General features: G+C 38.3%; 1 pseudogene; it reads left to right on the top strand.

Moving 5' to 3' along the window:
* Positions 1–19,096, top strand: part of LOC113096970 (rho guanine nucleotide exchange factor 10-like protein) — a 92,163-nt pseudogene that overhangs the window by 45,700 nt on the left and 27,367 nt on the right.

Here is a 19,096-nt window from a genome sequence, read left to right as displayed (position 1 = left end):
TGCTTCCAAATGACTGATTTATTAATGGATTGTGACTTTTCTTCTTTTGTGTAGTACAATTTTGAATCGATTTTTGGTTTGTCATATAATATATAAAGCATATTATATTATATTATATTATATTATATTATATTATATTATATTATATTATATTATATTATATTATATTATATTATATTATATTATATTATATTATATTATATTATATTATATTATATATTATGGTGAATTATAACAGCATTAAACCATATTGTTATAATTCACAATACGAAAAATAAGTGTGCATTTTTTATGATCTATAAATATTAATAGAAATTCAATAAACAGTTGTGCTGCTCAGCATTGATCCCTGAAGTGTTGAGCAACATCCTGTGAACTCTTTTGATTCGCCTGTAGCTTTTACTGATTTTGTCAAAGTGCTTATAGATTGGTCTTCTTTGTAATTAATCATTACAGAAGATTTAAAGCCCACCGCTGTTTGTCGATAATGCCAAAGCATAATTAAAATGAAATCCCTATTATGTGATGCTTCAGTATATTTGCTAAGCTCCTTCTGGGAAAAAATGCTAAGGTCCACAAGTGGTTATTAGCTATTATTGGGAATGACAAACAAGTTTGATAACGTTCAGTTTGTTGTTTTGGAGTACGTAGCTGTTAATTAAAAATGGTGTATGCACATTATTTTCTAAATATATGTGCCTGCATTTGCTTTCATGGTGTCAAGGCAGCAAACCACTGATGAAAGAGTATAGTACTCAGAAAGGCTGTGGTTCAGCTATTCACAGCCTCACTGTGTGGCAGTTTTCTGGCCTGTTCTGATGAATGTTTTCAATTATGTGTTAAGATGGCAATTTGAATGTTTGAGGAAAAAACAATATATGAGCACTAATAGTTTGACCACTACAATTAGGGGTAACACTTTAGAATACGGTTTCTTACTTACTACATAACTAATAAGGACAGACACAAAAACGTAACATTAATCATTTATTTTTTGCGAAAATATCAAAAGTGGTACCAAAAGTAGTTCAAATGATAATGAGTTCCAGTCGCAGTCCTCTCTGGAGGTAATAGTTTTTATAAGGTACAGAGCAGAATTTAATTTATTAATCCATGAAATTATGAATCTGTCTTCTCTCCGTGAAGGCGCACTGGCGCAGTAATGAGCACAGACATTTCACTGATCAGAGCGAGAGCATCGCGAAAAGTCACAAAAGAAGTGTGTTTTTGGTTGCCAGGGCAAGACAACCCTGCAAAGATTACACAAAAAAACAGCATTAAGGGACCAGTGGACGGAGTTTATTTTTACAGAGCATCAACGGAGTTGTGCAAGTGTTTTTGTTTGTTCCCTGCATTTCGAAGATGCTTGTTTTACAAACAAGGCCCAGTTTGACGACGGATTTGCGTATCGTTTATTTCTTAAGGATGATGCAATCCCAACGAAAAAGGGTCACGATCGTGTGTTGGAACCGCAGGCGGTGAGTAAAACTGCTTAAAATATCTCTGCCTCCTTGTTAGTGCGTCCCCTCCCATGCCGGAGACCCTGGTTCGAGCCCCGCTCGGAGCGAGTCGTTGCTGCTGCTGCTTTCGTTCAGTTTCAGCCTCGGGATCTGATTCTGGATCATAAATAAACGGCTGAATCTGACTCTTAGCCATGGTTTGTTTTGGATGATGGTTTTTCCCTCACGATAATGTCACAGCTTCCACATTCTCTCAACGCAAAAGCCTACTGGCGCTCGTGATTCTTTAGCTCCGCCCACACGACTCCAGCCCTTCGTGTTTTTCCGGGAAAAATCGGTACAGACTATCTTTCTCTTATGAATATAATAAAACTAAAGACTTTTTGAAGTTATGAAGGATGCAGTCCTACTCTATAGGTACTCAAGATTAACAGGAGATTGAGTGAAAACGAGCATTTCACCCCCCCTTTAAAGGATTTTTAAGGGGTGTCAAACTAAGTTCCTGTATGGACGGAGCCCTGCAGAGTTTAGATTCAATGCTAATTAAACACACCTGATCCAACTAATCAAGTGCTTCTGGCTTATTTGAAAGCTACATAGTATGTGAGTTGGAGCAGGTTTTGAACAAAAAATAATAATTTTGACACCCATGATCTGAATGATCTTGTACCCTTTCAGGGTACCCCAGTTTAAAAACCCATGCCTTTAAACAAATTTACAATCCAATTAACAGACTTTCCTTTTACAGAAAATGAATAATTTTTTTTATCATTTTTTGTACATTTCACAAAAATGTAAACTTGATTTGTCATCCTCTAAACCTTATAGACACCATAATCCATTCTAAATGCCTTTCTATAAATGCTCTAAATAGCCAGAGCTGAATTAGTTTCTGTGGTAATTGACATTACGCAACTAATGCTGTCAACCGTGCTTCACTTCAGTTGAACCCAGAACATTTGTTTAATAGGTTACCAAAGTGTAGAATAGTTCTAATACAGTTTGTATGAATTAAATTGCAAGCCCAAATTCTTATCATTCATTTACTCTGATCAGACAGTTTTGTGTGTGTCCGTTTTGCCTATATGCAGATGAATTCCAAATATATTTAACTTTTATTTTATCCCAGTTTCTTATCCAGTGTCTGTCTGGTAGAGATACCGGTTTAGCCTCGAGCCTAAATCCTCTGTCCTGTCCATCATTCTCTCACCTTCCTTCTCATTTTCTGCTTCTCCATTGTCTCTCTTTCTCTCAAGCTCTGACAGCGGCTATCAATGAGCAAACCCCTGGTTAAACCCCAGCCTCCCTGATGAGGTGCACACTTGTTTGCTTATCCTTTGCTAAGCGGCTTGAGTTTTAGGACACAACATGAATAGAGCGATGGTTGCTGCATTGTTAATGAAGGAGTGAGCAGAGAGTGTTTGGCCGCTGAGTTTTGGCATGTTTCTCGCATTGTGTTAGCCAGGGTATTGGGAGCTTACGTGGACTGAATGCATTATACCTAAGTCATTAGCAGCGCTAGCCCTTGCTATGCAGGGGCATAAGACAAGCCTCGACAATGCTAATACCTCATCTCACTTGCCACCGCTGCATTTATTGAGAGCGAAACATCAATTATTATACATTATTAATATATTTCAAAAGCCTGAATGTCAATGGCCAGCGAAGTCTACTGACTCTTGAACTTATGTTTGGACAAACTCAGGTACTTACTAGTGTCTAAAAGTGTTCAAAATGGGGATATTGACCTGCTCTTACAAAAAAAAAAAAACAAAAAAAAAAAACAAATGCAAAGAGCACATTTCCTGCAAAACTATTATCTATTTTAATAGCAAGCTTAAGTGTCACAGTGCAAGGCAGGTAAACCGTGAACCCGATGACCCATAAGTAGGGCTGAATGACAGCTATAATTTAATTACAGTGATTTAGAAGAGACCTATACACTCTGCGATCATCTCTCCAAAGGGCAAACGTGTGAGATCATAGCAGAACTATTTTATTTAAAGAGAAGATATAGAGAATGTAGTCCTGATTGCGAATCTAAAGTTGACGTGTTGGGTGGAAGTATTAGATGCTTTTGTATGTTATAAACTTCACTTTCATGCTTCACTGTGCTGTAAAAATTTAAACAGCCACATCGAGAGAGAGAGAGATAGCGAGAGAGAGAGAGAACAGGTAATATTCCGTCAAGGATCTGCTTCTAAATGACTAAAGACATCAAGGCCTTGCTTTTATTATATCTGTCTGACAGTCTAGAGGGTCAGGGTTTTACATACAGGATGCAAAATAAATACATAAATAAATTAATCATAGTGTGCTCTTAGGCTGATGTTTTACATAATATTTCAAAAGAATGATGAAGAGCTTGGTGCAGTTATTGCATGGTCCAGTGGGACTAATGCTAAAGGTACCCAGTCAAACCTTGACCTGCTAGTCTGTGCAGTTTATTGAAGCAGAAATAAATGTGAACAATGAGAACATGTTGTCCTCTAAGGCCTGACTTAGTTGAGTCTGTCTTAGGGTGCTGTCTGCGTTTTAAATTTAATTTGAAAACCTTCTTGAAACAGTGTTTTTTTAATACAGTGTTTTTCCTCACAGTATGTGTGATTTAATAAGCTTTAACTTAACATACCTATTATAAATGAGGACAGACTTGTGTGTAGAACATTCTATCAGAAAGAGTGGTGATTACAATTTTTTAAGCACCATATTATACACAGAAGGCTACATGTTAGCAGAATGCAAAAACTAGTTTGCCTAATCTTTATTTCCAGTTTCTTCATGATCATTAGTTCATAACAAGTAGCCAAATCAGAAATGTTGTTTGTCTACAACATCGGTCCATCCATCCATCCATCTGTCCCTCCCTTCCTGAAGTATTTGTACAGTATTTAAAATTATTCTGTGGATCCATAATAATAATAGTAATCAGCTGTATGTAACTGTATTTGTCCCTTAGAATTGATCTTAATCGTGTGACCACTGTGTTTTGAGGGCAGCAAGAAATCCTTTTTCTCACCGGCAAAGTTCATCCTTTTCATGGATTTTCTTTTCGAAAGTTGATGAACGTCGGTTTTCCCATTGTTCTTCAAAAAATGTAATTAGCTTTTAATAGTTTTATAAATAATGCATAGATCTGCCATAGAATTAGGATCAACTTTGTGTAAAACGATTAGATTAAGTCCAGGAATCAGAATTCTTAAAGTATTGAAAGGAGATTATTGCAAGGTGTTTGCAATTATCTTAAGAACTTTTGCGCTCTTATCCACAGTCTTACTTTACTTACAAGCAAAGAAGTTTTGTAGAAGTGTTAGAAATCTGACCTTTTGAAGTACGCCATCGATTGCATTGATTTAGAGAGTCATCTCCATGGTAAGTGGAGGAAGAAATCAAAGCGTTAATGCCTTTTAAGAGTGTGTTGACCACAAAGTGCTGATATACAGAGATGTCGTACTCTGGCCACTTGCACGACTTCAGTGAAATCTGAAAGAAATCCTCCTGAAGCCCTTGAGAAACACAGAGACTAAACTCAAGCTAATTGGCCCTTAAGTCTCCCGCTCTGACTTGTGCATTGATACAGCTATGGTACATCGGTCGTCAAACCGCGCCACGTACCTTTCACACTGTGAAAACAAATGAGCCGGGTCCAATCTGACGGCATTTGTTTGTAGCCTGTTTTTATGGTTTCTGGGGCAAATTCCGAGTTGATGTGCTTGCAAAGATACAGGGGACCAGAAAAACATGACATTTTAATGCAAGCGTAAGATGTCCATGAAAGGTAATTACTGAATTGCTTTAACAGAGAACGGTTGCTGGCAGGCAAGTATTGTGCTTGGCAATTGTAAACACCTCTCAAAGTGGCTGTGAGGGAAGACCTAGGTGGCTCACGCCTCCAGAATTTAGACTTCATTAATTGAAACCTGCAGGTTGCTACTTCACATGCTGAGACGGACACCTGCTGCAGGAATGCGACTTTTGAAGGCTCATTAGTCTGCTATACCGAAAATATCTTCAGAGAGTGCACACCACGAGCCTCAAACAGCTTAACTACTGTCATACTTCAGTTTGTATAATTAGATACACATATGAGATGTGATGACACTCCGCATGATCTGCTAGGGTAGAAGAATGAATAACAAACTAAACCAAATATGATCTCCTCTCTTGCAGGAGACGAAAACACATCGGGTTGGTTCTCTGCAGAGGATGATGGGAAGACAAAAGCTCAGTTTGGTGTCCACTGCTGGCCCTTGTCTTTACATCCAAAGCCCAGGAATGGAAGGTGAGAGACTTTCAGTTACAAAAAGCATAATAGTTCTGTTTTGAGGTAGACAGGAATCAGAAACTTCCCTTTAGCAGAAAAAAGAAAAGTTTATAGTTCTGTCCTGAAGACAAAGTACTTTTAGAAACTGTTGTATACCATGCAATCACTGGAACATTGCCAGGATTGTGGGAATTACAAGGTGACATGGAAGCTTTCCAGTCATACTAGTAGGAGAGGGAGGTTGTGGATCAATAGGAGCTGTTACGAAAGGCAATCTCCTCATATATCAAATGGTGAACTCTGGTAAGAGACAGACTAAAATGGCTTCAGAGTTAGTCAAAAACGAATGAAATCAATTTTACTGTCTGGAAGATGATATTTCAGGCTAGATTTTAAGACCTAACGAAATTAAGGAAATACCCCTGAATGGTGAATCTAGGTGCCAAATTACCACAGTCACCATGTGAGGGTGTTATAAATGGATCATGCAATTATGTTAATGATTGTGGGACACTTGAGAATAAATCAATGAGGTTGCATTAAATTAAGCTTTTTGCAACCCAATAGATGGGAAGTCAAGGCTGTTGGTGAAATGGCTTGATCATTTTCTGCAACAGCTTGGAGCTCTGACAGGCAGATCGACCGTATACTTTTTCCATATCATTGCTTTCCACAGCTGCTCAGGATTTTTTTTTTTTTCATTGCTGCAGTGTTTCCGTCACTTTTAACAAGAATTGTCTAGTATCTATCTATCTATCTATCTATCTATCTATCTATCTATCTATCTATCTATCTATCTATCTATCTATCTATCTATCTATCTATCTATCTGTCTATCTGTCTGTCTGTCTGTCTGTCTGTCTGAATGCTATCTAATGGTAGTATGATTTTAGTCTGGTTATGCATGGGTGTCTTTAGAAATGGCTTTTGTATCTGTCTTGTTGAAAATCAGCAGTTCCTTGTAGAAGGAAGATGGGTTTAAAGTGAATGACTTTAAGTCCCCCTGACAGAGACATCTTCTGTTTTACAGTCAGCATATATCCAGCATTGCTCCTCAACTGCCACTACTACTGGACAGCATGTGTTGCCCAGTGCCAAGGCCTCCAAAACATCTTACTTTTAGGTTTTGGCAGCTGATGCGCTTGGCAGAACATTTATTGGTGCAGGGATTGGAATGGGGGGCACTTAAAGACCAAGATCAAAAGAGAACAGCCGTTGGGGGATTTGCTCATCTCCAGTAATAAAATAGAAGTACTGTAGCATCGCACCATGTACAACTGATCTGCACACACAGTTCTGCCATTTTTGTAAAACCCTGGTGGGTGGACTTGTTAGGTGGAGGAGATAGCTGTTATCAGGTCTTTCACCTCTGACACGGATCAGTAGGGTCTCTGTCTCACCCCTAACCATCCCACCAGGCAATATCTGACCCACTTGTAAGCCTTGCAAAAATCCTGTTTACCGCACAAACAAGCACTCATTGTCCCTGAAATGCAATACTGAGTAGATGAGTGCTGTTCAAATGCATATACTTGCATTTATTGAGGCCTAACCTGTATTATAATTTTAAACTTTCCTAGTTTGAACAGATTATCCCAATCCGATTATATATCCATCTTCATGTTAGTATCCTTCAGCTCTTAGTTTTGTTAACTCTTTAGAGTTTTTCTTTCCTTGTGTGTAGTTGAGAGATAATGAGGTAAAGGAAATTGGTTAATGGTACTGGCAAACAACACAATCCAGATTCAAACTTGTATGTGGGTTAGGATGTACTCTAACTGTAAAGTTGAATTTTTTGCTTTGCAATATGTAACTTGCAGGATGTGTTCCTGGAGATTTGGAGTTTGGTTTTATCACGTTAAGGAAGCCTTAACACGCTTAAAACCCAGCACTAAAAATCTACTTCAGCTGTAAAAGCTGTAAGATAGAAGTGCAGAGAAGTATAAAGATGTCTCGTGGGAAGGAAAAAAAACAAAATCTGTTTCCCGATGAAGCATTAGTATGGAGAGAAGATGGCTCTTATTTGAGAGTGTTTTTTTATACCGTGGAGATTCCATACTGGGTGCTTTGAAGTGTGGGAAGACAAGCTGGAAAAATGATTTTTTTTTTTTTTTTTTGGATGTATCAGGTTTGGCTGTTTTCTTTTTTGGGATTACCACAAGGGGGAAAAAATGGAGGGGAAATGTTTTCTAAATCTCTTTCATAATACTTAACCACATGTCATGGTTCTGTCCAATGAAGCGTTATTACTAAAAACTAGGGCCTTTAGCATATTGTCGTGAATATGTGCCCGGTATAACCACCCTCTATGGATGCTATATATATTCAGTAAAATAAGGTTTCTTATCAAGTGATAAAATGTTTTGCAAAAATGAGTACACCCTCCTGAAACAAAAAATTTCTGGTGTAAGTTTAAGGCAAATTTTTATAAACAGGTAAGTATGCTGAATCAAAATATTTAAAGACAGCCATTTCTTGACAATTAAACGTGTTTTAAATCTAACAGGATCATTTTCGGACTTAAAGGGATACTCCACCCCAAAATGAAAATTTTGTCATTAATCACTTATTCCCACGTCGTTCCAAACCTGTAAAAACTTTGTTCGTCTTCGGAACACAATTTAAGATATTTTGAAAGAAAACTGTGAGGCTTGAGAATTGTTGAAATAAATTTGTTATTTTTGTTTTTTAGTGTACAAAAAGTATTCTTGTCGCTTCATAATGTTACAGTTGAACCACTGATGGCCGATGGACTATTCAGACAGTGTGTTTCATACTTTTCTTGACCTTGACAGTGTAACTGATTTGGCAGTCTATGGGACAGTTCTGAAGACGAACAAAGCTTTTAAGGGCTTGGAACGACATGGGGGTAAGTGATTTTAATAATAAAACCTTCATATTCATCGGGAAGGAGGAGGCGGGAACCTGCGGACAATCAAATGAAACTTTAATAATCCAAAAATAAATATACAAAACGGCGCATCAGCCCCTCACGGACGACTGATGCGCACTAATAAAAAGCAAACACAAAATAAAGCCCAGGCCTGGTCCTCTCTCGTCCTTCACTGTCGTCACTCCAGTTTTATATCCTTTCATCTCCTCTGTGGGACTCGAGACCGGTGGTGGGTCGCAGGTGTCATTCATTTCCCAATCACTCCACTGGCCTCGCTCGTTCACACATCCCTCGGCCCCGCCCCACTCGTCACAGTGATTAATGACAAAATTTTAATTTTGGGGTGGAGTATCCCTTTAATGCTGACTACAATGGAGCCACTTGGGAGAGAACTGGGAGAGAACTGCCAGAAGACTTATCTCATTGTTCTTCGTTGTTGAGTAGTGCTCCCTACTGTTTTAATGGAAGGTACCTGTAGCAAAATCTGATGGGGTCGCACAAATTGTCAGAACACTGGCAAAAGCTATGAAAAGAGTGACTGTTTATCTCACAGTGTAAGATACAGCTTGCAGAAGTGACATTCATGGTCGTTGCCCATACTGGAAAAACTACAAAATATAGACCTTTGGCATTCCATACTCTGCTTTCATAAGACCAAGTCAATTATTTGACATCTAACAGCATCCAAAATGTTATGGTGTTGTTAGAGGAGGAATACAGTGAGAAGTGTTTAGTACATTTCAATATTGCAATCTTTCCATCATTGTATTAGTGATTAAGAGAATACATCTTTATTTATTTAGAGGAGGTATACCCATTTATACTGTCATGTTAATCTAATTAACTAGCTATGGAAAAAAATAATGTAACTTTTTTTTAATGCAGTTAACGCAAATATTACATATTAAATCCGCAGCAGAACTGTTGTGCATCTCCAAGGAACATACAATTTCAGAATCAGAATGAGCTTTTATTTTCAAAGTGTGGTGTGCTGTCTATTACATATCGTTTGATATGTACTGAGTATTTATGCATTTTAAAGCTATATCACAGCAGTGTCCGTCTGTGAAGGATGTATTCAAACATACACAACTGTTAGCCAATCATATCAGCGTGCGTTTACTTCTGAGTCTACAATCTGCCAAACTAATGTTCCTATGAGGAAAATATCTGCGCAAAACTTGTACTTACTCCAGCTCAAACACTGGCGAATGAAATCTAACTATTTATTAGCAGTGTTGAGTACTCGAGACTCGGTCTTGGACTCGGTCTCGAGACCGTATTTTAATGGTCTCGGTCTTGTCATGGACTCGTGTGCATTTTGACTCGGTATTGACTCGGACTCGAACATATTAGGAATCGGACTTATGCCCGAGTCCACTCGAGTCCCAATCAAAATATTTAATGATTATTACTGTATGTTAATGTTTATTTAAATTGATGTATGTTTGAGACATCCAATGACTGGTGATTTTCTTTTGACGTGAGACGTTAGGCCAGCGACACACTGGATGTGTGGCGCAAGCGTCTCAGCTGCGTGGCGTGTCTGTTTTTAATTCGGCTCCCATGTTAACAGGTTAGATCTTGCAGACTGCCTGCGTGAGACGCGCGTAAAACCCGTGCATGCTAGAAATAGAACCGACGCCTATTTTTCACCCGACACGCGTGCATGTTGGAAGCGTTTCCAGGCAAAAAAGTAAAATATGTTTATATGTCATTTTGTACACAAATACATATTAATTCATGACATTTTGATATTTGAAAGTCTATAGGTTGGCATAAATTCAGATATAAATGTAATTTAAAAAATAAATTAATAATGAACGATTTTCAAATATTGCACCTGTCAAACATACTCTATTGTGCCGTCAATACTGTTGACGGTGTCCTATCAGTAGGTGTGTAAAAAAAAAAAAAAAAAAAAATATTGATATTGTTGTCATAAAGACAAGAGCCTGGTCTGTCGGCGGCCACCCTCTATGTCACCTACAGCAGCAGCAGTGCGCCAAGCGCCGCGTGCAGGCACGCTTCTGGTGTGTAAAGACACAGAAAACGCGAAGCAGCCACCACGCTTCTGGCACGCAGCAGAGACGCCACGCAGCCAGTGTGTCACCGGCCTTAAGTTACCCTCCTGCCATCCGCCTGTAGTGATCCCGCTTTCCAGAAAGCCACATTGCTACATTATTTCTCTCAACTGTGTTATTTTTACAAAGTAGGACAAAATGGTCACAGAAAAAAAACAAATATCGTTTTATAAACTTATATAATGAATACAGACACAGACTGACTGTCTCAACACTAATCATCTCCCCCCAAAAACATGTCTGACAGAATGCATTGAACTTATATGGCATTTCAACCAGCTTTCTTCCCCTTGCACATACACACTTTTGCATGAAATTTTCCTGGACAGTCAGTCGGCTCTTGTGTGTATGCCCTCCGTAACAAAAAAAAAAAACTTGGACTAGTGTGTATTTTACCCTGCATTAAAATGCACCATCCAGGGAAATTAGCATTAGATTATCCGTTGCTGTTACAGAAAGTGATGAAATGGTAACTTTTGTCAGTCCCCGCTTCCTCTGCACCAGTAGAGAGTGTTTTTAGTCGGGGTGGATTGATCATGAGACCACATCGTGCTTGGTTGGGTAGCAGGATGGTCTCCTCACTTATTTTTTTGAAAGGTAATTATGCCCATCTGTAATCTTCACAACATCTAAAGTGCACATAATCCAAGACATTGTAAGGATATTAGCAGTCATTAGTTAAGCTTCAAGGTTAAAAGTTATGTAAAAGCTGTTACAGTTGAACATTTACAGGTATAGTGGTACAGTAATGTTACTTGTACTAGAAAGGTTATATGGATGTGTATAGTGGTACAACGATGTTATGTGAAAATGAGCACTTAATATTGACAAGTAACACTTCATAATACTAATAAAATTACCTTTACACCACATACTATGTGGACCTTTTACCCTTTATTGTTTCCACCAAACATTTTACATACTCTTGAAGATTTCTTTAGGTCTTGTCAAAGACCAAATCTCTCTGGTCTCGGTCTTGACTCGGACTCGACCCTTTCTGAACTCGGTCTTGACTCGGACTCGACCCTTTCTGAACTCGGTCTTGACTCGGACTCGACCCTCTCTGGACTCGATCTGGACTCGGACTCGAATGAGCTGGTCTCGACTACAACACTGTTTATTAGCCAATGGCTAATGATAGACATTATAATCGCCTAACTTGAACATTTAGTCACATATGTGAGTTGTTTACTCATATTGTAGAGGGTTGCTTTTTTTTTTTTTTGTCATTTTGCAGTTTAAATGCTATTTTTGTAATTTATGGTTGTGTTTTGATTGTCAATAGCCACTCAAGTTTTTAGGCAGCTTTGGGGCTTCAAGAAATAAGCTTCACATCACTAATCTTAAGCACAAACCACCATAGCTTGTTTGCATGCTGATTTTTTCCAATTTGCTGGCCATGTGTTGTGCCAGTGAAGTATATACAATAAAAATGAATACAGAATGCATTCATCCACAATAAACTGTCCTGTACTAAACCAGCACACAGTATGTTTTTGAGCTTCATAAATGTATTATTATTTATATTATGCTTATTATAGGCCTAGACTGCAGGCTGTGTATAACCCAATAACAATATATCCATTATAAATTCATATCAATTTTTAAATTGTATTACATTATATCAGTATTATTTAAATAATAAATGTAATTAATTATTAGTATTATTATTTGTTGTTTCCTGTCTACTTTCAGTCAGTGCTACTAGTGTACTGTTGCCTGAGAGTGAACCGTTTGTAGTCCATAACTAATATGATGGTTGCAGAATTGCACAACTCAATGATTGACTCTTGACTGAGGATGAGATGGCACTATGGCATATCTTGCAATGGTGAATGTGATGTGTGGATGAAGTCTATTTATAGCACCGTTTGGAGAGGGACTGATATTGCATATGAGACCAATGACTTGAAGCTGTCACAGCAGGAAGAGGGAAAAAAATAAAAAAGATAAACTTACATCTCATGCTGATGCTCAACACATGAGACCAAGACATAAAGCACATGTAATATAGATCAGAAAGGTGCACTTCCCCTTACATGGCAGCACTCTGTTGTTTCTACTTTTTTAACCTTAGTTTTTTTTTTTTTTTTTTTTTTGTCAGCATGGGTTTTTTCCCGTAAAATAAGATGAGGTTATGCCTTCCGCAATCTTTTCTGTGCATAATTTGCGGCTTGCCTTTTCCCCCTCTCTACTTCCTTTCGATCCCTCTGTGAGTTCTGCATTTCATCCTCCTCCTCGTCTGTGAAGAACAGACACCACAGCACGGATTAAAAGCTTTTCCCTTCACATCTCCACTGGACTGCTGTGACACGTTCTCTCCTATTCTGCAATATATCCTGCAAGCAAATACAAACACGTATACAGTTTGTTGAGCTGTCTTTTAAAATCCCCCACCCGACTTACGGCTAAATCCAGGAGGCTTCATTTAGGCTTTGCTATTAATTGTTGATAGCTTAACCTCCTCTCCATCTGCCCCTTCATAACCAAGGATCAGTGTAATTAATTAAGAGCGCTTTTGTTTTTTTTGGCCCCCCTAATGCCCCCCTTTGTTGCTTTGCCTTAATCTGTCACTTATTCATCTGCAGAGTTCAAGCAGGGCAAAAGCATTGGGCCCTCAACACATTTGGATTATGTTGGACAGAAAGTGTAAATCTGATTTCCTTTTCTCTGTCAAGATCACAGGGCCTGTTGCCAATAATGATATAAAGATGTCGTCTCGTTCAAGGCTGCGAATCACTGAACTCCCAGCATACGACGGGAGCTTGTCACCGTCCGTTGTGAAGTTTGGTGACAGGACACTACAAAAAAAAGTCTCAAAATCTTTTGTACTTTTGTCAGATTCTCCTGTTTCGCAGCACATAGGTTTGACTTGGCATTCATATTGTTCCGAAGGTGACTTTGGTAATGTCTGGTGTTGAACAGTGCAGTTTTCAAAAGAAACAAGTGTCGCTCTTGACAGCAGAGGTGTTTTGAACAGGCAGTAGAATATTCCTAGCAGAAGAAACAGAAATTTTGATTATTCACCCCAAAATTAAAATAGTCATTCACTCAACTTCATGTCATTTCAAACCTGTATGAACAAATTTTAAATAATATTTTGAACTATGAAAGTCAGTGAGGTCCAAAACAACACTGGACTAAAGTGACTTTTGTTGTATGGACAGAAACACAGAGACATTTTTACAAAATATCTTCGTCCCTTTAATGTTTCCTATACCACCTTGAGTCTAATCTTGGGTCCGTCAGGCAGTTCATATGGTACCATCGCCAAAAGCTCCTTGACTGTCTGGTCGTAAATTTCCCCTTACCTTAGTCATAACCATCCAGTTCGGATCAGAGACTCTTGCGAGCAGGCCAGGGCTTTTTCAATGCACTGCAGTAACAGCCCACTAGCACAGTGACATATCTGTTATGGGCTTGCCTCAGGGTTGTGACCAGGATTTACCACATTATGCTATGTGAATAGCCCATGGTAGCAAGGCTATCATAGCATCTGTGGGGAGATCTTGTTCTACGAAAGGCCAATTCAGTAATCAGCCCGGATGCCTTTCTGGCTTTGTGCTAGCCCACTTGTTCTCCCCTCCAGTCATGAGTCATATTAGATTGTAAGGATATCTCAGGTGAACTTGAGATATCGTAAAGCCATCAGAAATGGTGTAAATAGAGGGCTTAGTGCTTATTAGGAGATAAAGAAATGTGGTATAGTACGTTTTTTTTTTTTTAGCATTGACGGTAAAGTAATCTCTAATAGACAGAAAAGGTCCTTTTATCTTCTCAAAGGCATAGCTAACCTCACAGAATGAAAATTCTGTCATATTTTACTTGTCCTTTTGTTTTTAGTTTTTCTTTTTCTTTTCCACACAATAAGAGCACCCAATGTTCTTTTGGACCCCGCTACCTTTCATTGAATGGATAATCGTGAAGACATTCTTCAAAATGTTTAGGTCTGGAACAACACGAAGACAATATTTTCCATTTTCAGTAGCTATACCTTTAAGTCGCAGCTGAATGATAATAGCAGTCCCTCTCAGATGGATGAGACGTTCCATTAACCATTTGTCAGATTCTCCTGTTTTGCAGCACATAGGCTTGATTGGCATCTATATCGTTGACTTTATCCAGCAGCAGAGGGCAGTATGGATCTGTTCTTCTCGTGCTGGAGGTGGCACTGCAGCACAGTCTGAGAGCGAGGTCATCTGCAAAGGGGTTGATCTGTAGCTTTGACAGTAACGTGCTAATTATTGGAAATCATCAGTGCCCTAAAAGAGCCTTTAATACAAGCAGTCACTGTCTTGTCCTCCACCTCTTTTCCTAACGCCCCCTCTGTTTTCATGGGGGAAAAAAAACAAGGGCAAGGACTAATTTAACCACAAAGAAGCAAAGATTAGTGGGCACAAAATGTGCTAATTTAAACATCAAAGCTTCCTGTGATATACTTTCAGTGGTTTATAGGAACATTTTAGAGTAATAGTTAAACGAGAGGAAACAAAACAGCCTTTTTAAATCGTGGAGTAAATCTTGTTATCATATTTTGTTTAATTGCCTTGGTTTGTCTTGTTTCAGCTAACTATGCTGTCAGTCGTTTTCAACCGATCACCCCACATGGACCGTTGCAAATTAAACGGCAGTCACACATCAACATGAGAGTGCTTTGCCTGCTTGTCACAGTGTAAACTTGGCCTCTGCGGGGAACCCAAAACAACCTGAATCATTGTCTTCTGCTTAAATATGGTTCATTAACATTCCACCGCCATTAATGTGGATTCCTCTCCTCCTTACCTGTCCCCCAAGGCTGATAAGGCGAAGTGTACTGGAATTGAAAGTGAAGCAGGAGATTTGGTTATCTAACGTTACCACTCCCTTGTCAGCACCTGATTAGTAGCTGTTTCTTGTAATTATTAAGATCGTTCCAAGAATTTTAAGCAGTTTTTTTCCATGGGCACAGCTGTGCTGGATAAAGGGGTGTTTCAAAGTGGAGCTTAAATCCTGGGATACATTCCTTGAGCCAGCATGACAGCTTGGTGACAGAGCCTGCTGCTCAGTGCAGTGGAGATTTGAGAACCTTTTGTTCCGTTTTCCACGTCATCGGATCAAATGGATTAAAGATACCCCACCGTCACACCCCTCTGTGGCCCCTTGCAATGGCATCCTCCAATTAGATCCCGAAGGCTGGCGGAGATTGTGATGGCTCACCACTTTTCCCCGTGCACACGTTCTGCTTGGTAGAGAGAGAAAGGCAGAAACGAGGAGAGAGAGACACGAAGACGGAGAGATTCGGAGGCTTTATATTCTCAAGGCAACTCTTGGCTTCTTCTAGTATTTTCAAACCCATTATTTGTAGGACAGTCCATCGCTTTCATCTCAGCCGTTCTGGGATTGTCGTGCTGTGTCAGAGAAGTTGTGCCAGGGGGGGATGAAGAGACGTGTTGGATTCGCATCGCATTAGCTGCATGCATCACAAAGTGCAGAGTGACTCAGCCGGACATAAGGAGGGAAATATCAGTGCCCACATGAATATGAATGTTGTTTGGAAACTGGGGCTGTTGAGCTCCAAAACAACTAATAAGCACTATAAAGTCATATTGCCTTCTGCAAGTCTTCTGAAATCATATGATATTGTAGGAACTGAATATTAGGGCATTCTTCCCAGCATTATTCAGTCAAGTTTTGTCATTGAAAAGACCAGATTTAACTGATTCATTAGACTACTTTTATCTAAGAGAGTTAGGGCAGATATGAAGATTTTCCAAGACAGTCCAAGTCCTTAATTACTTTCGATATATGCAAAATAGTATCCTGATTATTCATAAAAATAAAATCCCCTTTTATGTCAGATTGGAATGACACACAGGTGAGAAAATGAAAACAGGATTTCTTTCTGAGGTAAACTGTTCATTTGCATTTTGCATGTGTTACTTAACACCTCAGCCATATGTTCGACCAAATCCAGCTCATGAACCCAACACCAAGCCACTGGAGCGCTAAAATTTGAGAGGTCCAACTGAAAACTTAGACTTCTGCTCACATTACTCTAAATATTCTATGCAAAATGCATAACTGATAGCACAGCAGGTTGACACTTTGATCTTTGCTTATCTTGGTCCGTGAAATTTAAATGATTGGATTTCATCCAGCTCATGAAATCGTAACACTTGCAGCTCATTTCAGCTTTGATCCTGTCGTTCATCTGCGTTAGAGTCACCAAGGGATATTGGAAAACAACTAGCAAATGGGGGCATGTCATTGCCTTTGAGACCGCACAATTGTTTAAAAGGAAAGGGACTTGAGCAATTTATACTTATTTACTCACACTGGGGACTAAACTACCACAACCTCTCTAGCACTTCAGTCCTACCACCGTCACCTTTCCTTTTCCCCATGTGTATTGAATTCCTATAGGCTAATCCACTCCCATTTCCCTCTTCTTAATCCTGTGATGTAGCAGAATGCTAAATGCAGTCATTTCAGCCTTGCATTCTGCAGCTTTTCTCTGGGATCCCGGTATCTGCAACTCTCCTCCACACCACAAGGATTAGCGAAAACGCTATGATACAGCAAGAGCCGTGGACTAGCACTGATTTAGCCTGTGTCGAACAAATACAAATGCAGTTTGCTTCTCAAGCTGCGATCTGGTTTGCATTGGCACTTTGTTATTGTGCTATCTTGGCTCTCCCTGCCTCACTTCCTCTACCATGAGGCTAAAAGTGAAGAAGACATGGTAAAGAGGTCTCTGAAGCCTTGCAATTATCAGTTAATAACCGACAGAAGAGTTCTATTAGTGTGGGAGCTGCCTGTGATGCTGTTGTCTGGAGGTTTCTTTCATCACTTTGCAGTAGTTATTCGGACTAGACTTTTTATTCGGTTTGCCACGCTTCATGTTAACCAAGCTATGTGGATTAAATGCTAACCACAGTTTATTTAATAGTGTTGTAGAGTCCCAGCTCAGCCAAGTGTTGCAATATGTGTGGTGGAGACACAGATTTACTGTGTACTGGATTAGCAAAAACATGATGAGCTTTGAATTCAGAGGATGCAGCTTAGTTACACATAATGCAGTGCATGCAACCTAATTACATAAAATGAATCTGTTAATGTGAATTGTAAACAAATTTCTGAAAAAAATAAAAGTAAATAATTGTTTTTTAATATAAATATTTTGCATGTTGGTTATGTGGTTATTTGGTTATAAATGTATATACACATCAGGGTTAGTTATTTTATTTTATTTATTTATTTATTAATAAAATAAATAATTTTGTTCAGCAAATATGCATTACATTCAAAATTTGTAATGCCGTTCTTCTGACATTTCTGTTCATCAAAATCTTGAAAATATTTGTCATGGTTTCTATAAAAATATTAAACAGCGAAGCGGTTATACATTTTAGAGATATTTATTAATTATTATTATTATTATTATTAATATACAGTATTACTATTTTTACTGTATTTTTGCTCGATTAAATGAGGCCCTGATAAGCAAAATATTGTACTTAAAAAAAAATAAAAATTGCGATTTTAAAGCTAATAGTGTTGTTTTTGGTGGCCTGTTTTAATTTTTTGTCTAGTCTTTGTGTGAAGCTGTCGTTTTAGTTTTTATTAGTTTGTCACGTTCATATATATATAATTTTTTTTTTCAACTTATATATATTTCCTAAGTTTCAGTCAACCTGATTATTTTAGTCAGAATTATCTGTGACTATTTTCGTCTAGTTTTAGTCAACTAAAACTGAAGACATTTAGTCTAGTTTTAGTCAATGAAAATGTAATTTTAGTCTCTTTTTAGTAATGCAATTCTATTTAAGCCAGTCAACATAGTATAGACAAAACCAAAATTGTATTTTAGCCAAACCCATTTTAAACATCTTATTATATTATTGTTACCTTATAGACTCAATGACCCATCCATTCCAGACACAGAAAACTCTCTGATATGAATTTACAACATTTATTTTACCAGCCAAACATGTTAGAAGTACACACATCCGTCCCTTTCTCTGTGTCAGAATTAACTTTGTTTGTTGTTGTCTTCTAAGGGGCTTGTGTGCGAGTGGGGCTTGAGGAAGTGACGTTGCCTGAAGTGAGACACAGGATAATACATAATAATGTGACTAAACGAGACAAAATAATGTTTAATAATTTAGTTTTGCCACATTTTGGTCAACGAAAATTAAGAGACATTTTAGGATAGTTTTTATCTTGTAAATCACATTTAGTCTTGGTTTTTTTCGCCAACAATCTTGCATTATACATTAAAATTTTAGTCATTGTCACATGACCATCATTTGAGTTGCGTCTCGTCTTATTTTCATCATGTGATAAAGGTTCGTTGATGACGATATTTAGTTATAATTTTCGTTGACGAAAGCAACACTATTCAGACATCATACTC

This window comes from Carassius auratus, unplaced genomic scaffold (assembly GCF_003368295.1).
Source record: "Carassius auratus strain Wakin unplaced genomic scaffold, ASM336829v1 scaf_tig00216055, whole genome shotgun sequence".
Lineage (NCBI taxonomy): Eukaryota > Metazoa > Chordata > Actinopteri > Cypriniformes > Cyprinidae > Carassius > Carassius auratus.
This window is presented reverse-complemented; position numbering and strand designations above follow the sequence as displayed.